The 24,077-nt window shown below is 47.0% G+C and overlaps 1 protein-coding gene across 3 annotated transcripts in view; it reads left to right on the top strand.

Annotated features, from left to right (window-relative positions):
* RABL6 (RAB, member RAS oncogene family like 6) overlaps positions 1–24,077 on the top strand; it is a 418,930-nt gene that overhangs the window by 264,713 nt on the left and 130,140 nt on the right. The window lies entirely within an intron of this gene.

The following is a 24,077-nucleotide window of genomic DNA, read 5'->3' as shown; positions in this document are numbered from 1 at the left end:
TATTGCAGGTTTTGAAAATGAAGGTAATCACTAATTAAAAGAAAAACATCAGGCCTGGCAAGGACCATTTATTTTGTCAATACTTGCTTTGAATTTGAAGGGAAATCTTTTTGGAGAAGTTCCAGATTTGTTATCCTGCTGTAGAAATTGCAGACGGCTCTTATATTTACACCCCTTTTCTTCTCTGCGTTTCTGCCAAGGACAACTTTGATTAGATTTTCCGCAAAAGGATTCTCTTATTGTGTTGATAGTTCCCATACACCCTCACCATAAGACTGATCCATACTGCAAAATTAATACCATACTGTGGTATTTCTGAACTACTCGCTACAAACCATCAGATGGCAAGGAACATCTCCTCTATTAGTAAATTGAACAGGTCACTTTTCATTGTAACCATTGCTGAAATGTGAAGCGCACTAATGCATTCATAAATTTATGGGTTATGTAAAAAACTTTAATAAGTAAGAGATTGGGACAAGAAACGTAGTCTCATATTTCGTTTATTTACTGCCACCCAATGTTTAATTTGTGAAAAGAAAAGTGCCAGGGCTCTCGCCAGGAGGCCACTGCAGCTTGCACCACCTACAGTCCCTGCCATCACTGCCAATGACCGTATCGACACAACTACTAACCATCACACTCCTCAAAATGTGACAGTTCAGACTATTCCAGACCCTCAACGTTATAAGAATATCTTGGGCGACAATTATTAGTCATTTTGAATATATATTGAATTAATAAACAGCTGTTTTTGTGCTTATCTCTAAATTTAACAGACAGTGCCACCATGTGGCAGACTGTCACAAGCACCGGTGTTGACAATAAAGTGCCGTTGCCAAGCCACCGGCTCAAATTAAGCAATTCTGCCAGCAGAAAGTTAATGGCCAAAACAAAGAAGAAAGTTCAAAGCTTCTCTACCACTTGGAAAAGGTGCACTGAATAAAATTGCAAAAATATGTAAAAAAAGAAAAGAAAGAAACACATCCGAGGCGAGTTGTTTTATGTTTGGTGAAGACCTGCCACCCTCTGTTTCGCCTTCCCACAACTTTTCCAACGAAGATCTGAATCTAGAGAAAATCAATAGTATTTATTGCAGTTCAGTAGGTAACAGCACTATTATGCATTTTAAATACATACATACACAATGGGCTAATTTGATGTCTCCTGCCATTGCAAAGGCTCTGGAATATATTGTCTTCAAGTAAAAAAGTGTAGAAACTGTGTGCTCTTCTTTGACCTGTGATATGGTGTCCATATAACACTAGCCTTGAAAAATCTTCAGTTGCCAGCTGTCAATGAAATAAAGTAGTTCAAGATTCTGTGCTTCACTGACAAGGCACTTCATGCTGCACTTCCAGTTAGCATCATCAGCCTGCTGGCACCTGAGGTTGACAAATGAAAGCAAACTTTTCAACACCCAGCCACAGATAAGACACTTGGAGGCAGATCTTTTAATGTAAAGATCATGTGTTATTCTGTTCCCCACATTTAAGATTAGAATACTTCCTAGTGTTCCACAAGATACAAACTGCCTTTTCAGATTATCACATGGCTCAATTTTGTGGGCACTACCCAAGCCTTGGTGCCACCTATTAAGGCACTGATCTATGCATCTTTGGCTCTATCTAGAACGCAATCACCAGTGGTGTTTAGAACTAATATTGCTGCTGCGTTCTTCTTCAAAGTAGGCTAACAGCATTTAAGTGGTAAAAAAAAAATAGTGTGCTTGTTTTGATGACTGGTGTAGGAAATGACCATCTTTTGCTATTTAAAAGTAGGTCATGTAGAAATTTCACTTGCTCTTTCAGGGATTTGGCACCCAAAATATATTTACATTGTGGCAGGCATAGCTGTCCTAGGTTAAAACAATAAACAACAAATCTAAGTACAGTTCTAATCCTAATACTGTATATTTTTGAAAGGGACTAGCTAAAACATTAAATAACTATTTTTGATAGTTTCTCAAAATCAAATTCAATGGTAAAGTCAGATTTATAATAAATATTAAGGAAACATACCTTTTAGAAAGTTACCATTTCCATGTCTGAAGTTCCTGGCGGCTAATTTGCAAATTGGTACTCCAACTCCCAGCCAATTAGCAGCATTTGAATAGGTGCGAAATGTCTCCTAGGAGCAAACAATAGACTGGCCTGAATAGTCAGCCATGGCTCCTCTAAAGCTCACAGAATTCCTAGTGTTCCACAAGATACAAACTGCCTTTTCAGATTATCACATGGCTCAATTTTGTGGGCACTACCCAAGCCTTGGTGCCGCCTATTAAGGCACTGATCTGTGCATCTTTGGCTCTATCTAGAACACAATCACCAGTGGTGTTTTTAGAACTAATATTGCTGCTGCGTTCTTCTTCAAAGTAGGCTAACAGCATTTAAGTGGTAAAAAAAAATATTGTGCTTGTTTTGATGACTGGCGTAGGAAATGACCATCTTTTGCTATTTAAAAGTACGTCATGTAGAAATTTCACTTGCTCTTTCAGTGATTAGCACCCAAAATATATTTACATTGTGGCAGGCATAGCTGTCCTAGGTTAAAACAATAAACAAAAAATCGAAGTACAGTTCTAATCCTAATACTGTATATTTTTGAATGGGACTAGCTAAAACATTAAAGAACTATTTTTGATAGTTTCTCAAAATCAAATTCAATGGTAAAGTCAGATTTATACTAAATATTAAGGAAACATACCTTTTAGAAAGTTACCTTTTCCATGTCTGAAGTTCCTGGCGGCTAGTTTGCATTTGTACTCCAACTCCCAGCCAATTAGCAGCATTTGAATAGGTGTGAAATGTCTCCTAGGAGCAAACAATAGGCTGACCTGAATAGTCAGCCATGGCTCCTCTAAAGCTCACAGAATATGCTGGGTGGGAGCTGAGGCATCCTTTTTGACACTACAGTGTCAAATCCTGCTTAAGTGTCAAATCCTGCTTGAAAGGAAGGTCTGCTGAGTTTACATTTAAATCTTGTGCCACTCTTGAAAGGAGAGAGAACAGTATGCCAAAATAATTCTTGTAAATCCACTGTCTGGTTGCTGAAAGAATCTGTCTTTGTCCAACCAGACTTCTGTCTCTGGGTTTATTGTGGCTGCGTCAAACTGTTTTACTGTTAGACATGGGAGGACACTAGGATTACCATTGTACACTCCCACATAAACACCCCAGCCCTCCGAGCCCAAGTTTAGTGTGGCAGAAGAGTTTTGTCATGAAAAGACCCAAAGTAAGTAGGGTTGACCCTGGGAACTTTTACCCCGTCAATCAGGGCATACCCAATTCAACCCTCTATCTGGTGCCACGGGTAATTTTAGGACCTCCAGGCACCCTCTGCAGAACACGTCCTGGAATTGTGGAAGATCAGAAGGAGACTGGACTATCTGTGACCGGAGAGGAGCCCTGAAGAACTGGACTTGCTCCCTCCTGTACTCAGGACAAATAAGTGTACTCCAAGGGTCATAATGCTGATCTCCTGCTCAAGCTACAGGGATACAGCAAGCTACAAGAGGGGTTTCCTGCAACTACCCAGCTGACCAGTGACAACTGGAACTGGGCTGCGCTCTGCTGTTGGCCTCTGCCTGACACCATGTAAATCTATAAGTGCCTACCCTGAGGTCTTGGGGCGGGGGATGTTGGAAATTGACTCCTTTTGTGGATTAAGACATTAATGACTAGGCCAGAAGGTAAAATCTTTGACAAGGACTAACCTGGTTGCTCCACCGCAGTCAGCCTCAAATTGCACTAAGTCCCGGTCTAGCGCAACCATTGGCTACCATTGGTACTTTGTCCTTCTTGGTGCTATTTCTACTTAAACTTTTTAAAAGTCATTTCCCTGGTTCCCCTTATTGGATTTGATCATTTTGGTGTTATTTTGTTGATTACTTTTTACTATATTTACCTTACTTGGTTAGTATTTTTATTGTTTTGCATTTTGACTTTATTACCGTTTTGGTACTGCATAAATGCTTTACACATAGCCCTAAGTGATGCCTGTCTGCTCTGTACTATAGCTGGCAGGGGATCACGCTCAGATTAATTTAGTGACAATAAGAGTTCATCCTGCCAAGTGTTGTGATTGTACTAATTGGTTTAACCCAAGGCGTGCGCGTGACGTCCGGGAGCAGTCACGCCTCACTATGGTCGTGTGCGGAGGACGGCCTCCCTAGGGAAAGCACTCATGTTCAACTGGATGCGGGTTTTGGTCTAGTATTCCCGCCAGTTCCTCTTGTATCAAAGTTCCTGCACAATGTGCAGAATGATTTAGCACACCTGTTTATCCTGATTAACCCAGATTGAATGAGAAGAGTTTGATACACCGATTTAGTGGAAGTCATCATTCAGTCCCTTCTTTCGCTTCCTCATGCGATAGACCTGCTTTTGTAGCAGGAAGATCTGGTCCTTTCACTCCAGCCCTCTGACAGTTTGGCTGCATGCGTATACACTGAGTGGCACCATTTTTAAAACTTCTAAATGTCACCTGACGTGCCAGTTGTTATCTGGGCTGCTTGAAAATTTGCTTCAGAGTCAATCTGTTTTGTTACTTGGAGTGAGGTCAAAGTATATCTTGCTGACTTGTCCGTCTTCATGTGCCTCCCATGTCAACCCTCTTCATTCAAGTCCTCTAGAGCAGCAGCTTTTTTGTTTCCTCCTATGCCTTTTATTCTTCCACAATGTAATTTGATGTGGTGTTGAACTTCATCATTGCTTTGCTATTTTAACCAGCACAACTGCTTGATTCTTACAACTTCAGCTTGTAGGTTTGGTAAATTACAGGCCCTTTCAGTCTGGCCACCTTTAACTATTTTATTTCCTAAAAAGGTGGTTCTTGAGATCTGCCTTTGCTGTTTTTTTATCTGGGCTGGTTTATCACTCTTCCTTCCTTCTTTTACCCGCCTTATACCTCCATGAAAGAGGCGAGATTACATGATTTGGACTCTAGGCTTGCTGTATCTTACTACATTGACCAGTCAAGACAATTTACAGTCGATCTTCAGCAATTAGTGGGCTTCGCTGGAGCCAAAAAAAGCTGGGTGGTTATGATTTCCTGGTGAGACACCTTGTGCATAAAGCCATGTAACACCTTGAACAAGAAGTACTCTGACTGGCAGTTCTACTGCCCTCACCAGGAGCATCCCAGTGGCTGATATTTGCCCTGCACCACTTTGTCTTCATTGTCTCAGAGTTCAGACACCGTGAATAATTCTTTGTCAAGACTGATTCCATTACTTTTTTGGTCAACTGGAGCTACTCAATCCTGTCTCTAAAGAGTATTGCTATAGAACTCCTTTATAATCTGGTGAATGCTTAGCCAGAAGAAGAAAATGTTATTTACCTTTGGAAATTATATTTATGATGATACTATATCTTGCTGCAGATTTTTCACTACCCTTGCTCCTCACTCCCTCTGATGTGTTTGTGCCAATAACAATAAGAACCTCATGTGTGTAAATGTGTCTCTTCTGTTCTTTTGCTGTAAAGTTTTTACAATTCCTCTCTACAGACCTTGATACGATGTGAAAATGATTGAATGAGCTGAAACCAGCACAACAGACTGCCATATATGGCCAGATGTCATCACATCTTGGTTGATTGAGCTGCAAGTGGAGTTGTCTGGTGCCTTCTGCCGGCGCTAGACAGCTAGTACTGGGGGAAAGTTTCTGAATCCTGTCTAGTGTCTGGATAAATTCACAAGATGAGGAGTCTGGGAAGTTGCAGTAGCCACCAAAAAGATATTTACAGAAGATACGTAACTTTTTTTGTCAGGATTCTCATTTAATATACCTGATTACATCAGCACACAAGTGGGTCTCTTGAACTGGTCCGAACTGCACCATCTGACTCCTATCAGCAGTCCTGCATCCACAACTATTTAGGTATTTGCTTCTGCACCACCTAAATCCTCATGTAACAAAAATTTTTCAAAGCTGTTTGTAGCGGCCACCAGCTGCATCCAGCTCTTTACTAAAAACAAATTCATATAGGATCTGTACAGAAATAGATCCAACATATCAAGCCATACATTAAGGCAGGCTCCAACTCTTGTCTTTTCACACAAGAGAATTAAGTGAGAAAGATGGTGCAGTATGTGGGGCGTGGCTTGGTAAGCCACGATGGCGGCGGCGTTTTGCTGAGGCTCCGCGATCGGGCTCGCATCCTGCCCATTACCAGGGATCGCCGTGAGCCTCAGCCAAAGCAACGACAACTGACAGAAGTGGCAGCACCGGGGGCTTCACCCGAAGGAGTCGTGACCGCTGCTGAAGTGCGGTACCGACAGGAAGAAGCTTTGTTTGCAGAGACGAGGAGCCGGACCGCAAGATGGCGGCCGCGTCCCCGGCCACCTAGACCCTGAGTGTCCGCACCCCCGCAGCCGGTCCGGAGACCCTGGGGACCGCGTACACATTGAGGCGGCGGAAATCTTAACAGGTCGGCGTCCCTGATTACTGAAGGCTTGTGCGACACGGGACTCGCCGCGACGAATGCGCATCGGCGCACAAGATGGTGGACGCCAGCCCGGAGCCTTGCCCCACCTGCACCTCTACCCGACTGGTTGCCGGTCTGGCCGCTGGGCACTGAGGGACGCCAGCCAGCGCACCACCATCGCGGCGCCCGGATCCCTCGGCGGCGGAGCAGCTCCTGACGAGTGGTGAGTGCCGGCTCCCCCCCCCTCCCCCCTGGGGGCCCCCACCACTACCTCCACAGCGACCTCCAGGCCCCCCTTGAGACCCCCAGCGGTCATCCCACATCCACGCTGTGGGCCGGGGACCGATGCTGCATTGACCCCCCTGGCGCAGCGGACGGCACTGCTATTCGAGCTGCCTGACCTCGGCATGGCGCCCGGAGAGACCTAGGAGCCTCGCCCCACCTGCACCTCTACCCGACCGATTGCCGGTCCGGCTGCTGGGCACTGAGGGACGCCAGCCAGCGCATCACCGCCGCGACGCCCGGATCCCTCTGCAGCGGAGCAGCTCCTGACGGGTGGTGAGTGCCGGCTCCCCCCCTCCCCCCTGAGGGGCCTCCACCACTACCCCCGCAGCGATCTCCGGACCCCCCCTGAGACCCCCAGCGGTCATCCCACATCCACGCCGTGGGCCGGGGACCGAGGCTGCACTGACCCACCTGGCGCAGCGGACAGCACTGCTACTCGAGCTGCCTGACCTCGGCATGGCGCCCGGAGAGGCCTAGGCGCCGAGCCTGCCCCGGACTTCCCTACAGCAGCGACGCCGGTGGAGTCACACCGCATCAGGAACAGCGCCTCACCACCACGGTCCCGCGGGAACCCTCCAAGCAAAACACTTTACTTCGACCCCCGCCACGGCCTGTCCACGGCTTTGGGGGAGGGAGTGTGCAGCTGGCCCTATACCACGTCCATAGCCTGCTGCCTTGAACCCACGCAGGCCCTACCGCCGACCCGGAGGACCCCGAGCGAACCCCCGGGGGCCCCGACTGCCACAAGAGCCTGCTTGCTCGACCCCCACAGGAGTGACCCTCGACCCAACTACCCGTGGCCCCCGGACCCCGAGACGCCGCAGCGCCCTCTCCCACAGCCCAATGGGGAAACCAAGGGGCACGCAGGCGACCGCCGTCCCTGAAACGGCCGTCGAGAACATGCCGCACACAAGGACTTGGACTCAGGCGAACACATCGAACGCTGATCCCACGCTATCGGCGAAACTGGATCAGGTGCTGGCGGCTATCGAAATGTCCCGGCTCTCTATGGAGGAACGTCTAGGCACCCTGACGACGGACATCAACCTAATACGCGACGATCACCGCAAACTGGTGGATAGAGTGAAGGAGGGAGAGCGAAACGTGGCGGCGCTTCAGCCCACGGTGAAGACGCAAGAAGCAGACATGAAGGAAGTCATGCGCCGAGTGGCGGCCCTCGAGGAGCACACTATCGATTTGGAAGGGCGCTCAAGGCGCTGCAACATCCGCGTCCTGGGCCTGCCGGAGGGTATCGAGAACTCGGACCCGCTGACCTATATGGAATCATGGACCAGGTCGTTTACCCCCGAATCGGAGCGGTCAGCTTTCTTCTCCATCGAAAGGGCACATAGGGTCCCAGCCCGGAAACCCAAGCCGGGCCTGCCCCCACGCCCTATGCTGGCCAAGTTCCTGCATTTCCGAGACCGAGATGCGGTGCTCCGTGCGGCCCGGATGGCGGGCCCCTTGCAAGTGGAAGACCAGCAGGTCATGGTGTTCCCAGACTACGCCCGCGAGGTACAACAGCAGCGCTCGACCTATCTAGAAGTTAAGAGGCGTCTCCGTGAAAATGGTCTTCAGTACTCCCTACTATTCCCGGCCCGCCTCAAGGTGCTTCATAACGGGAAATCCATATTTTTCACCACGGCGGAGGAAGCACAGGACTGGGCGGAATTCCACTGTCCGTTGATCCCTAAACCCGGTCCCCAGCGGAGACAGAACAATGACTCACGACGTTCTAGAAGGCGAGGCATGAATCGCACCCGAACAGACAACTCCAAGAGTCAAGCATCCTCACCCTCGGGCTCACCCGATCTCACGCAAATTATGCGAGAACGACAGGAAGCCCTACGGGCAGTGACTGAGCTACACACTTCTCCTCCAGCTTCGGACCTGGAACACCAACCACACCTTTTCACCCCCGAGAAGGACCGGGACAGTGATGGCACAATGTCAGGGTTTGGACCGATTTCATCTCCCCTCATTGCGGTACGCACCACAGACACCACCCGTGCAGGTCAACCAGGCACCTCTTCAGGATGAACAATTGGACGATTGCTGTATCCTCTTTCCTTTTGGCTGTTGACCACGCTATGCGTAGACTGCGCGCCGAAGAGGCATAGTTAGTTGGCTGTACATACACACGCGCGAATGCCATTTTTCCTACAACTGCCCGATCTGCGAACAGCCCAGCAGTAACGCACGCTACCACCCCCACAGAATTCTGTTATATTTCTCCCCTAGAGGGACACTAGTTTGGATATGCCACCTCCGGTGATATATCCCCGGCATTGGGACTGTTCCCCACTTTTGGTTCTACACGTTGTAGCCCCCGTTAGACCCTCCCCCACACATATGGCAGCATGGCGCGCAGGAGCACATACGAGACACAGGCCCACGCGGTCCTTGGGAGGTACAAGGGTCCCCCGCTCGCAAGCACGAAACCACAGCAATGGCGACTCCACGGTCAGATGTTAACGTCCTCACGCTGAACGTACGGGGCCTCCACACACCTAGCAAACGCTATTCCGTCTACTCTTACATTAAACGTATGTCAGCTTGCATAGCACTGTTACAAGAGACACACACCAACGCTACCGAGCTGGCCCGATTACAGGCCAAATGGCGGGGGACCTTTTGCGCCACGACCTACTCAGCATTCGCTCGTGGCGCCTTAGTGTGGGTTAGGCCAGGCACCCCTTTTCGGTCACTTAGACGGGTGGTTGACAGGGAGGGCAGGTACGCATTGTTAGAGGGAATCTTAGACGGGCAAGGGGTCCTCCTGGGCAGCATCTACGCCCCTAACACCGAACAAGATAAATTCTGGGATCACCTCACAGTAGTCCTGGCCCAATTCGCTGCCATTCCATGGATTTTGGGAGGTGATTACAATTGCACGCTGAACCCCGCCCTAGACAGATCACACCCCCCTCCCACAGGCTCCCCAACCCCCCGACAAGCGGAACTCTTCAGGGCTTGGACCACACACTGGGCACTCACCGACGCGTGGCGACACCTACACCCGCTGGCCCGTGTCTATTCGTTCCACTCGATTCCACACAACCTCCGGGTCCGTTTGGACAGGTTCTTATGCTCGGCACCTATCCTCCCGCGGGTCGCGTCCTCGGACTATCTGGGTCGGATCCTCTCGGACCACGATGCCCACATCTTACGCCTGACCTGGCGCCCCCCACGCCCGCCGGTCCCCACCTGGCGCCTCCCTAAGGACTGCTTGTCGGACCAAGTCTTCAGAGACACACACAAAACCAGTATCCAGGATTACTTCCTACACAACGCGGGTACGACATCATCGGCGTTAATGGAATGGGATGCATTCAAAGTGGTGGCGCGGGGGGAATGCATACAACAAATCGCAGGGGTTCGTCGCACACTAGAACAGACGCTCCTCACATCGGAACGGCGTCTGGCTGCGCTTACGAAACAAACCGAGGACTCGGAAGAGAGCGTTGCGCTCACGGCCGAGGCGAAGTCGATATACCAGGCTGCTTGCGCCGATCTCCGGAAGTATAACTTTCGCGCCTATGCCTCCAGAGTACACAAAGAACGGGACAAAACGGGGGCACTTCTTGCCTGGATGGCACGACCGGACGCCGAGTCCAAGCCGATTACGGATATTATCAATCCGGAAGGCATATTGGTACGATCCCAGGCCGAGATTCTCCTGGCGTTCCAACGCCATTACGCACAGGTATACGAGGCCCCAACCCGCTACGCTCCATCATGCGTGGATTGCTTCCTCGAGTCGCTGACGCTGCCCACGATATCGGACGCTGACAAGCGCGCGGTTGACGCCAAAATAACACCCTCGGATGTCACTCAGGCATTACGTGCCCTCTCCCGGAATAAAGCCCCGGGACTCGACGGCTTCCCACTGGAGTACTACTCGACGTTCTCTGCCCTGTTAGCTCCCCGAATGGCCCGGATGTTCGCAGCGGCTCTCCATCTGGGAGTGCTTCCCCAGTCACTACGGGAATCCGTTATCGTGACCTTCCCCAAACCTCACAGGGACCCGCTCCAACTGGGGTCATATCGTCCTATCACGCTGCTCTCGGCGGACTGCAAGGTCCTCGGGAAGATCCTGGCTGACAGATACACTCAGATCATACGCCCACTGGTCCACCCTGACCAATGTGGGTTTGTACCGGGCAGGAACACCTCACAGAACATCCGCCGTGTCTTCCATGTACAGGATCAGGTTCGGGACAGATTCCCGCGCGCCGCTTGCCTGATCATGGACTTGGAAAAGGCGTTTGACACTCTCACCTGGCCATACCTATTCGCGATCCTGAGTCGTCTCAACGTTGGCCCGACACTCATAGCATACACTCGCCTCCTATACACCGACCTAACCTCGCGAGTGCGGATTGGGAAACACATATCCTCTGCATTCGAGGTCCGCCGAGGCACGCGACAGGGATGCCCCCTATCACCCCTTTTATTCGCCCTGGCCGTCGAACCGCTGGCGGTTAGACTGCGTCAGGAGGGAACCCACTGGGGCATCCCGCTCGCGGATGATATGCATTGCGTCTCCCTATACGCAGATGACCTCCTGATATATGTCCGAGATATAGAGGCGGACCTGACCCCCATAGGGGTGGCGCTGACAGAGTTCGCGGACGCCTCAGGACTCCAGGTGAACTGGGACAAGTCCACGGTCTACCCATTCCACCCACGCTTACCACCCCGAGACGTCGAGCTGGGAACCCGCAAGCTCTCGTGGTCCGCGGAGGCCCCTCGGTACCTCGGTGTCCGCCTGTACCACTCACCGGCAGACATCTTCGACGGCAATCACCGAAAGGTGCTTGCTAATCTACGCCCGACTGTAGCCTTCTGGAACAAGCTTCCGTTGGCCCCGATAGGACGGATAGCCCTGGCAAAAATGGTGATGCTCCCCCGACTTCTCTATCACTTCACAAACCTGCCGGTGGTACCACCCAGATCTTTCTTTCGGGACCTCAACTCTCTGCTGGGCACCCTTATCTGGGGCACGAACCGACACAGAGTGGCCCTGAAAACCCTTCAACTTCCCACATCACAAGGCGGACTTGGAGCTCCTTCCTTCGAGTCCTACTTCCTGGCGGCACAGCTCCAATGGTTATCATATTGGACAGCGGACCGCTACACCCTGGAGACCGCTACCTCGACCGGCAGAGTTCCAACCCCGGAGCTCATCCGTCTCCTTATCCCGGGCACCAAACCCCGGCGGACATACCCCCGACAAGTCACGATAGCGCGCCAATGTATGATGCGGATCCACCGGATGGCCCCAAGTAGGGCCCCATACTCCCCACTGCTGCCGCTGGTGGGCTGCCCCAGACAAGACTCCTATTTCTCGGCGCCAATGTTAGCTGAGTGGACTCGTTGCACTATCATGGATATGGAGTCGCTCTTCGAGGAAGGACAACTGAAACCAATCACTCAGCTAGCTGCAGAATACGACCTCCCCCCAGGTCAATTCCTTAGGCACCGACAGCTGCTTGAGGGATTCCGTCCCCACCATAATCTTAGGGCAGGGGAACCGGACACGCACCCAGTAGTGCACACTATCCTACACATGGGAGTGGGTCGCCATCTGATCACCTGGTTATATAAATCTATTCAGGAACTCTCACACGCCCCCCTGGCGGCCTTGCGGGCCACATGGGAGGAAGACATCGGTCGCGCACTACACGACTCAGAGTGGACCAAGGCGCTCGAGGCCCCGAAACGCGTCTCCAGAAATGCCAGATTCAAAAACATTCAATACTATATACTGCACAGGGCATACCTCACGCCGGCGCGCCTACAACGGTTTTACCCATCCACACAATTCCTATGCCCCAGATGTCGTTCCCCCGACGCAGATTTCCGTCACATGTTCTGGGACTGCCCCGGCCTACACTCCCTGTGGAAAACTGTGCACGACACACTGGCGGATCTCACAGGCCTCACAACACTAGCTTCCTGGGAATCCAGCGCACTGGGCATCCTCCACATCCCTAAACAGGCACCTGTACACAGGCGGTTCGTGTCCTTGGCGCTGCTGCTGGCAAACAGATGCATAGCTATGCATTGGCGATCCCCGGAAGGTCCCCCTATAGCAGCCTGGACAGGAGCAGTTTGTAAGTGGGCGGCAGCGGAGGAGGACGCCCTTAGGGAGGAAGAGGCCAAGGGCGCGCGTAAACATCCCATTTCCATGGAATGGGCCATGCTCCTACACAGCTTCCGGCAGTCCCTGCGCACAGAAGACCCACCCACGCCCCCCCCCTCTCCCCCACTCCCTCTCCCGAATGAACATATAGCTCCTGTCCAAGGCCCAGGCCCCACACTGTAATCCCGCTAGGCTCTGACATGGACTGCCCCCGCTGTCTGGCTACACTGCCCTGATATAAACGCATTTTGAGGGAACCCTTCGTCTCCCGGCATCCGACACCTGCTCCTCTTCTACCGTGCACCTGCTAACGCCCATATGCTCCCCTCCCCAGTTGTGTTTCCCCAGTTACCAGCAATACAATCATAAGTACTGTACAGACTCTGATACTACGCCAACAAGGCGGGCATTCCTGTATCCTCTAGTATCCACCCTTCTCCCTTATGGAGCACGATAATAGGATCCCAGCCTGAGACTGTATCATGCCAATCTGTACTGTTTCACAGAAGAAATGTCATAAATTCATAAGTTTGCTCACAGAAAAGTTGCGCGCATGGCTGGCCGTGGCTGAATGTTGAAGCCACGCCAGCGGTTGATTCTCTGTGTACCCAAGTATTATGATGCAACAATAAAAATACATTTATAAAAAAAAAAAAAAGATGGTGCAGTATGTTTTTTATGATCCATTGCCTCATGCTGTAGCTTTGTAGCTCTACGTCTGTGAGACCTGGAACTGTCTCCTCTGGAAATTGGCCTTTTGCAGTATGCTTTCCCTCTTGTTATGGAACAATCTTTCCATAGCCAAGTTAATATGCAGCTGGTTCCTGTCAGCAAAAGTGTATAACCCTTTGATCCCGCCTTCATAAAGTGCACAAATGATACAAGTTATAAGTAAACGAATTAATAAACAATAGATGTACACCTTTCCATCCTTTATTATGCTCATACATTTGGATCATACAGATGTGGTGCCTTGGACATTTAGATCTTCTGCTATGAAGAACAAATCCTACTCAAACCGTAACTTACTTGTCTTGGACTGCCTATCAGAAGCATACCCATTTTCTTGAAGGGTGTATAGACTTTTTGTGCTTTATATTAGGGGACAGACTTTCCTTGTGGATGGTAAATATTTGGGCTTTTATCTCTGTTGGCCACATATTACCATCGCCTTCTGGTTATAGAACATTAACAAATAATTTCTTCTCAGTAGTATGTCTGCCTACAGTCGCAGTACATTTCTCCTTTTCTACATTTTACAAGTTAATACCATTCCATTCCAAGCAACTGAACAGAATTCAGCTAATCAAAATTTGCTGTTACTACATCTCACTTCTACAAGTCAAGACACAGTGGACCAACAGCAAGGTCACATCATTTTAACCTTGCTCAATATACATGCTTGAAACAGGCTTGATTGTTTCAACGGACGCAAAGAACAGATATCTGCTCCTGATTATCCGCAGCCTGCACTTGGTCTAGGGCACATGACTTGGGGAAGGCCTATGTTGCAGATGGCTTGGGCCAGAAAGCAGTTGGTTTAAGAAGTGCTCTCCAACGCTGTTGACTGGTAGAGAATACTAGTGAAGGGACATCCTCCTTCCTGGTGTTCTGGTTACCAGGAATCCATCATCCAGAGAGATGGGCCTACCTTCCTTGCTCTATACCTTGGAGATTGGCAGTGCCTCTGCCACTTAATGGCTCAGTTCTGAGGTGTACTAGAGTCCAGCCTCCATTGGATTCTTGCCAGGGCATGTTCATGTTAAAGAGATGTGAGTAGAGTTCACTGATCAGCTCTGCTTCGCATCTGACTTGTAGATTATTCTCAATTCATAGATCCAGATTCTAAAATGGATGCTGCTTCATCGTGATCTAATGGGAAAGGTGTATCACATGACTGTCCCATACTGCTTTAGATCAGACAAGGAAGAGGCAGTTTCACATTTACATTCACGCATGTAATTCTTAAATTCGCTGTGTAAAATGCACCCCACTGGCTATGATTATCTTGTAACACCACAGATGGGTGTCCCAGTACACTAGGCCTCCTTCCCACCCCCATAAATTTACTCTGCTCTCAGCATGTATGTGCATCTCCCACTACCTAATCCCTCGCATAGACAATTTTATTGATTTATCACCATGATTTCTGAACTTGCCGTATTGCAGTAGCTTTCCAGTAATTATAAATGTCTCTGCGTAAGTTGCAGAATTGACTATCTTAGTAGCCACAGAGGAGCTCAGATTGTTTCTTGAGAAACTACTTTGCTTCAACATTGTCTACAGATAATCTACATTGTACCACCCTGGAACTTTCTTTTGTAAGGATTGGAACAATGGTGGGATCTAGAAGCTCAATTGGCAGTCAAAGAAAATTTCTTTGAAGTGGTACATCTTCAAAGCTTTCTTCAAATGAATCAGGCTAGGGTTGGTTCTTTACTCTTGTGGGTTCATGGTCTTCCTTTGATTTTTGATTACATAAATATTCTGGTTTTCCCCTTTGTTAGCTTTGTAGATGATACTCAATTTTATTAATTTAAACATTATTCCACGGCGAGCTAGTAGTGCTTTGTGAAGGCCAAGTTGATGTGGACAATAGCTTCACGTCTACACCAACATATTTTACTTGTGTCTGTACCCATTAAATACTCAATTTCCATTGTAGATGCCCTGCTATAAATAACATTCTGTCATGCATTCATCATCTAAAAACGTTTTAAACAGTTTTGTACTTTATAACCTAATCCCATTAGCAGTAAATTTAATTTGGCCTTATAGTAAAGATAAAACCTAAACAGTGAGGAAATGGGGTGCCGGGGATGGGCAGATTCCTTTTGAATTTTTTTTTTTTAACTGAAATTAAAAAAAGAACACTGTGCAGTCCCACGTGATCGAAGAAAGTTATGTAGCTCTTCTGATGCATGGGATGGAACCAGTAAGTAAGTAATTGTGAAGAAGTTTGTACCTCCAGAGCAGAAGCAGAGGATTAAAGGTGAGAATTACATAGGGAAATTCTGGTGTTGCCTTGGATAATCTCATCATGGTAACTAGAGGTTCCAGATAGTGAAAGACCAGTTGTAGTTGCGGCACACAAAAAAGTTACTATGTTATGGAAGAATGTAGAGTAGGGGCTGTCATTTACCACACCTTGAAAAAAGGTCCCACAGGATTCAATAACAAAGACTGCAAAATACCACAAAATTTATGATTTAGGTTAGGAGACACTCCACAAATAGGAAGGGTTCATCAGGAAACCATTTAAATCAACTTAAAAACATATTCTTTTTGAAGCCGGACAGGGAACCGGAGTCCTAACCTATTACATTTGCATACATGGAAAAAGCTGGGAAGGGTGGAAGTTAATCTAAAAATGTCAAGAAAGCGGACTGGTAGTGTGTGTAGCAAAGAAATGCTTTTTGATTGTTTTTATGAGGTGGTGTGGTGTGTAAGAACAACTTGCAAACTTTTGTTATTTTTTTCCCCCTTAATTAAAAAAAGTATGGAAAAAAGATATTATAATTTACAGCTTCTAAACTCAAACTTAATGCAATCAGTTGTTATGGCAACTAATACATTTATGTATTCATTTATTTATTTATGTATTCGTTAAATAGGGCTCGAAATTACCCAAGGTTGTCCTGGCACTAGTAAACAAATACACGCTATACAGCAACTTGCATACTCAATTTCTTGAGACGAAGCCTATGTAAACTAGTGGGTTTTTAGAGCCCTGTGAAATTTCAAGATACTCGGCTCTAGGCATAACTCGGGCGGCAGTCTGTTCTGTGACTTAGCTGTAGCCACAGAAAAAGCCTGTCAACCAATTTTGCTCTATGGTATTTAGGTACGTGATCAGACAGGCGGAGGTAGAGTGAACCAGTCTGGAAAGAATACATTTTTTATACATATCAAATGTATAGGAATACTGTGCTACTGGGTAAAGGGTTTTAAGAACTATACACAGGGCCTTGAACTTGCATCTTATATGAATATGGATCCAGTGTAACTGGCCAGGTAAAGACACGATGCTGTTAGACTCAATCAACCTAGCTGCTGCATTCTGAATAAGTTGCAACCTCTTTATAAGGTAATCCGAAAGTCCAACATGGAGAACAGTGCAATAGTCTAGTCTGCTTAAAATCAGGGCTTGCACTAACAACTGTTGAATGTTGAGGAATAAAAGGGAGATCTTATTTAGTTACTTCATCAGAACGAGGCATGCCTATGTTACCTTATTAATCTGAAGCTCAAATTAGTTCGCTATTAAAATAGCACAACAATAATGCAGGCAGTGGGTGCTCGTACCGCACATCCTCCTAACAATTGGGGCCACCACTTAGAAAACCAGATTGAGGTATCACCAAATATTAAAACCTCCGTCTTACCTGAATTTGGCCAGAGAGAATTAGCATTCGTCCAGCTAGCTACCTTGATTAAACAACCTTTGACCTTCTCCTGGAGTTGGGAAATGTTGCCCTCCATGCGGATGATTTTTTGGGTATCATCCGCATAGCCATAAAATTGAAAGCCAAAAGAGGCAACCAAATCTGCCAGTGGAGCAACATATATATTAAAGCATAGGACTGAGAGCAGACCCCTGAAGAAGAACACCGGCAATATCTTTAAAATCTGAGTAGAAAGCTGTCATCTGGATTTCTGTGTGCTACTTTCCAGAAAGGATTCAAACCATCTGAGTGGCTTGTCTCTCAGGCCAGTAGCAAGTAACCTTTTCAGTAAAATAGAACAGGAAAATGTATCAAAAGCAGCTCACAAATTAAGGAGGATGAGTTCCGCCGAAATTCCTCGATTCAAGATCATACCGATGTCATTGTTAGCCTCCGTAAGTACGATATCAGTGCTAAGGCATGAACTGAACCCAGATTGATGCTCATTATATACACTATTTTCCTTTCTGTAAGAAGCGATCTGTGTATTTGCCCACCTGACCAGGATTTTTGCAAAAAACTGAAGAAGAGAAATAGGTCGATAGAGGAAATGCTTAGGTCTCTGGTCCCTTTTTTATTAAATCAAATTAGTAGGAGCGAAATCACAACGGGGCAAAGTGCATGTGCATTGAAAATAGTGCGACCAAAACATCTCTTTTCTGAGTGACTTTACCCTCATATCTATGATACTTTATTCATTTGTTGGCACAGAGGTAAAACCAATATTCCAGTCGACTGACTTTAATCGTTTTAGTGTACCAGTCAGCAAAGAGGGCTTTTGGAGACTTCCAAAGAGAAGTTATACTAGATAAGGCAATCAACATGGACACAAAAATAATATTTTTTTCTTGAAGCAGAGTTTCTTGATTGAGAATGCCAAATAAACTGTCTTGGGATTGGGGCAGGAAGTGGGAAACTAGTTTAATTATTAAGGTAATTACAAATTGCATTGCATATCACAGATAAAGTGAGCATTACCTAAATATACTTTACAGTAGCGAATTTGGTTTCCCACAAGCCGGGGCAACTTTGAGATATTTGGAAAGAAATATTGCTTTAACTATAGTATAATATAGTCTCCAGCTATTCAATAACGTTATACAATAAAATATGCCCCATTCAGGATAGGACGTGAGTTTACTAATATTATTCTGTTCTATGTCGCAATATTGAATGTCTGTGTGATCTTCTAACTTTCTTCTGATTTTGCGTTAACGCTTCTATCGGTTTAACTAGGAGCCTGTTATTCCAAATCCACGGTTGCAGATCTGTTTGCCTTGGAGGATATAATTTATTTTCCAGCTCTAAGGGTTGTTCAATATCCCCTCTAGTCAAGCGTTTTAACAGATGTCCTAGTTATATATAAATTACGAAAAACCAGCCAGCCTCTTTTGTCAGCGGAATCCTTAAAAGTAAAGCTGGCAAAGAGATCTCCAATTTTGGCATCGCCTGCATCTTTCCATTGGTTGGACAAAGGCAGTGGTAATAACCAAAGCCCGTGGTAATAACCAAAGACCTATTTTTTCCATTTTGTAAGTGTAGTTTCTGCATGAAAAGATGGAATATGCAAAACACTGTAAAAAAAACTGGCCTAGAGACTATTAAAAGCTTGTTTTGTACAGTTTTAGGAATCCAGGGAAGGTTGAAAATTTAGTGAGTCTGGAGTGGTAAATTCTTTAAGCATTTTAATAGAAAGGTATATTCTCAAAACCAGTAAAATCCCTTGAAAACCACCCAGCGTGTTTCACCAATGGGTCCAGATAATAAAAGTTGAGATTTGGAAGAGCCCGCACCTCCCCCTCCACCCCCAAATCCAGAAGTGTGCTGCCAGGTGGCTGGGTGAAAGACCCTGTGCTTTGGACAACACATTTGAGGAGTATTTGCAGGAGGCGAGACTTCAGAACTGGCTGGCTGCCGTGTGAATCAGATTTAGACTATGGAAGGCCTGGACCCTTTAAAACATTAGTCTGGGGAGATGAGAAAAGTTGCCAACCCCGTTGTGGCGTGGTGATAATCTATTGATTGGACTTTGCAATGCAAATGGAAGGCTCAACTGGAAAAGGGGAAAGGATGGGGTTATCCCAAGGCAGTCACTGCTCTCACAGACCTGGGTTCTTGTGAGACCAGCTAGTATCGACAGTCGTATCTGTTAGATTTTAACCTAGGGATTTATTGGAGTGCATCCCAAGGATGGAGTAACATCCACAGGATACTTTCTACATGTTGTATGTTTGATAATTGCTTACAATTGAAGTTGTAAATGCATTTTGATATATAGCAGGCTTTAATACATGTCTCACCCGCAAGCATGCTGTTTTTGATATAAATATTTGTTATGAAACTGTTGTTGTAAAACTTCAGCAAATGACAGTGTAAGTTTGTGTAACAGGTGTGAGGTTCATAGCAGAGTAGCAGGATTCCTAATATCGATCGATATTACTAATCCCACTTGCATCATAGCAGGAGGTGCACACTCATGCTGTACTCTCAACATATGGAATAGCCTTCCTTAGGCATCAAGATACCAATCTAACTACCTGGGGGTACTCAAACAACTGTAAACATGATTGTTTGCAAAGTCTTCTTCCTTGTATTAGAGTGTGAGCCTCGTGTTGCACCTAGGGCTTACTAAGTGCATTTCACAGTTTGTTTTGCCTCTGGAAAAGGTTTAGGAGTTAGGTTTGTGTTTACAATCTCCCTAGAACGTTAAGCATTTGTGTATTTAGGTCTCTTTTTCACATTGGCTAGCCTTTCAAGAAGAATCAATCAATATGTCCCTGTGTATACTGGCATGCCCAGTGTAAGTGAGAGTGTACCAACTACCCCAGTAGTTTTAATCTTTCTTTGGCATTTCTTTCAGTATTGAAAGATAAATGTTCTTGTGAGTGTCCACTGTATTAGTGAAGACCTTGAGGAATCATCACAGGTTACCAAACAAACACTGAAATTGAAAACTAATAATGAGACCAATTGGCCATTGTTGGCTCCAGAGTTGCAGGTGGGAAAAGTAGAGAATCTTACAATTTTGTGATTGATTTAAATTAGCAACAACCAACCCCCTTTTGTGAGGATAAGAAATATGTTCTGTGAAAACTGCTCAATGGTGAGAAGCGTAGTTCAATTCAGGTGAAAGTAAGAATTTGTAATGGTAGCACGATTTGAGACGTGCAGGTGCAAACCCATCAGTGACCCTGCAATATGTGCTCCTTACTCCGCTGAGGGCACAGAGTAGACGGCAGAAAGGTGGCAGAAAGGTAGCAGCAAGCAAAATTGTGCAGTGCAACAAATGAGGCTTTTTCCGCTCCTCCATGGTGGTAGATGATTCTAAAACCTGTCTTCTGTAAGGAGTTTCCAACGCATGACATGCTCGTAGTCCTAGTTTCTATATCATTCTAAGGATGTGGCCTGCTGTGGCACTTCTTGTAGCTGAGGTTTACAATCAAAGCTGTGCCATCTTCTCTGTAGCTTAGGCTTTGCCATTGCACTTTGAGACTACCATTAGTTCTTTAATGCTGGTTTTGTTAACTTACTTTTGGGGAACGGTCTGGCTTGCATTTTGAGACCTGAAGGAAAGTATTAAAAATCCTGTTTTGGTGTAAAGAATACAACACAGCTGCTTTCATATGCAGTGCATTTATGAGCTGAGGAATGTGTGTACGGATTTAGAGTACTTTTGAGATGTAAAATATTCCGTCTGGCATTGAGAGCCAGCTCTGTAAAAGAGAGGGAATGATACACCAAACAGCCAATAGCACGAGGTGAGAGAGAACTACTCCGGTGAATGGCGCGAAACCCCACACTATGTATAATATACAGAGAGAACTGGTAACAGGACTTGGAGACAGCTGCTCTTTCAAGCCATTTCTGAAAAAGCCAGATGTCTTGCTTTCTGGTCATCAGTCCAAGTTCGTTAGAGTTATACATCACACTTACCTAGGGAACACAACTCATCCATAATAATTAAACTGACTTCTCAAGACAAACTTCTGTACTTAATCTCCATTACTTAACACTGACAAGAGTCGAACTGTTAGGGCTTAAGTTGAGCCTACCCACAGGTACGCCAAACTGCATAGAGGAAGACGGCGAGAGCGAGTTAGTTCTTTCGACTACTTGCCATTGTTCCTTTATAGAGCATTTGGTCCATTGTAAAACTGCTCCACCTACTGCAAAGCATCACAATACCTTATTTATCAAGATGTTGTGATCGAGGCATCACAGGCCGCACAGACGCAGGAGGATCAGTACCCATGTCACGCACATGAATAGCACCATCTTTCCGTGTAGAACATGGCGTTACACTGCTAAGCCCAGTGACGAAGTTTGATGGAATAAGGTATCTTTCTTTAAATATCAGTTTAGCTCCCATGGTACCCACTCTTTGAAAATGTAGATTGCAGAAGGGCCGCTGGAGGTAGGCAATCTTCATTCAGCGAAGAGCCTTGCTGTGGGGCTTGTGAGCGTTTCTAGTGCAATCAACTTCTGAGGCAAATATTTGGCACTTATTAAGGTAGTTGGTACTGTTGTCCTCTGAACCCATGCCTGCTCAGAGCCTTTGTCCGAATCGAGTTCATGTTGTAACCTGAACCTGCAGTCTTCCTCTGGAAAAACCTAGGACTACAACAACACGAAAGCCTTTGTGTAAGCCTTGGGCTCCCTTGGGAAAGTTGGCGCTTTCTTTTGTATTTTCGTGCGGCCCGTGCATGCCTTTCAAAGGTCCAGTTCCTTGTCTTCTACCCGAGTGTCATTAAATGTGTGGACTTTAGTCCGGTCAGACCTGAGCATCAACTGGAAACTTATGTACACATCACAAAATACCGAGTCTGCTTCATTGGCAGTGAAACGTTTTTTTGTGCTGTGTCTCGCCTGATTAAATTCACAGATCATCTTTCTTTGTTCAGAAGCCTCTCCCGTTTCCAGTAGGTTTTCTGCTTTCCCTGTTTTTTGTTTCCTACCGAAATGTAGCAATTGTCCTGAATACGGTTCCTTTCTGTTGAGTGAAGTCGGAGTAGTGTCCTCATCTCAGGCTCTCCTTAAACATGTCTGGTTTTCGGTGCTGGCGGATGGCAGTCTCCTCCTGTGCACGGCACCGCCTACAAAATACAACTTCATGATCCACTCTATTGTGCAAATAATATGTTTTCTTAGCGGCATTTATTAATTCATGACGTCATGCAAGAGTAAACTTCTCGCACGATGCTCCATAATGCCCATGCCTTTTTTCCAATATACTGTACCTGCGAAAGAGACCCCCCCCCCCCCCCACACACACAAAACACGCGCGGTTCCGTTGGGGGCTTGTTGATCTCGCTCTCCCTCCTTCCCCCTCTCGTCGCGAGCTTGTTGATTGCAGCCTTCTTGATTATGGATTTGACAAAAATGTATTTCATTCCCTCCTGCGCTCTTATTAACCCCCTCTTGCAGGACTCGATTCTAGCATCCGGCGCACGCGAGCGTACGCACATATACCACTGCCCTTGAGTGCGTTCGCCCTTTGAAGTCCAATCATGTGATTTCAGAAGTCCTGCAGTGAGCTAAACGCCATCTGATCGCACAGCTGACTGGGGGTGGGGGGGGGGAGGGGAGGGGGCTGTTTGGGCTTAATGCATCGGCCGCCTTAAAGGGCCATTGTGTTGCTCTCTAACCGTTCTTCATAACCGAGCGCGCCCATTGTGTTGCTCTCCAACCGTTCTTCATAACCGAGCGCGCCCTGAAGCCTGTAACACTGCAATAAAGGAGCTTTACGGAAGCAGTTCTTAAGGACCGGCCGTGTCAGCTGCACGCTTGCCTGCTGCAAACCTATGAACTCCCTGCGAGTGAGCTCCAACAAGCGCCTGAGGCTGCAGACAGTTTCCTGCCTTCACCCCAAGCACCTCTCCTAATTGTCGGTGCTCTAGCTTGCTAGAACGCCCACTACATAAACATTTCAGCCTGCAGGTGACTTTTCTGTGTCTTTTCTGAAGTTTACATATTTTCATTCTTCCCACGTACTATTTTTATTTTCCTGCCAGTCAGTCGCAGTAAAACGTGCAGCGTATTTTGTGACGGAGTTCTTCTTTCTGTATTTAATTTGTTTTTGGACAAAACGTTGCTGCGAAGAGCGGCCTAGAATAGTTATCTTCCATTGTTTTCTCTGACCACTGACCTAATTGTTTACCCCAAAAATGCAATGCCGTATGTACACATTTGCAGTTAATTCAAGTTATAGTAGCTGGTTTTTAGCTTTGGCAACCGGATAGCTTTAGATGAATACCTGTTGTGTACAGTATCATTATTTACAGGGTGCTTTGCATCAGCCCATTGCTTACAGTTTATTTGGGTTCTAGTCACTCATTTACTTGCCTCTTGTTTAACGGCTTTCCTTCCAATTGTTTTTGTCCATCCCCTGGGGCAGCAAATGATGGACAGAATGCTGAATAAATCAAACCTTCACCTCCAGTCAAGCGATCTGGATTAAATACATCAGTCTTTTGCTCACTGCTCCACCCCAGTTTGGACCCAGCCATATGCAAATCAGTCTTGACCCTACTCCTCATGGGAACAGTCCAGCCCAAACTGCCAAGCCGGACCTCCCCGGACCGGAAACAAGCATCCTGGGACCAGTTTCGGGGTACCCCCCCATATCAGTCAGGCTAGCTTGAGTCCAGTGGCTCAGCGCGCAAGGGACATTTGTCGCCCTAAGTGAGAAGGGTAGTTCCAGACGCGGGTCCCATGCTCGCTACGATACTGGATTCAAGCTAGCCTGGCTGATGAGGAGTGATACTCCAAAAC

This window comes from Lissotriton helveticus, chromosome 5_1 (genome assembly GCF_964261635.1).
Source record: "Lissotriton helveticus chromosome 5_1, aLisHel1.1, whole genome shotgun sequence".
NCBI lineage: Eukaryota > Metazoa > Chordata > Amphibia > Caudata > Salamandridae > Lissotriton > Lissotriton helveticus.
The sequence above is the reverse complement of the archived record's forward strand: the minus strand, read 5'-3'. Positions and strand labels throughout refer to the sequence as shown.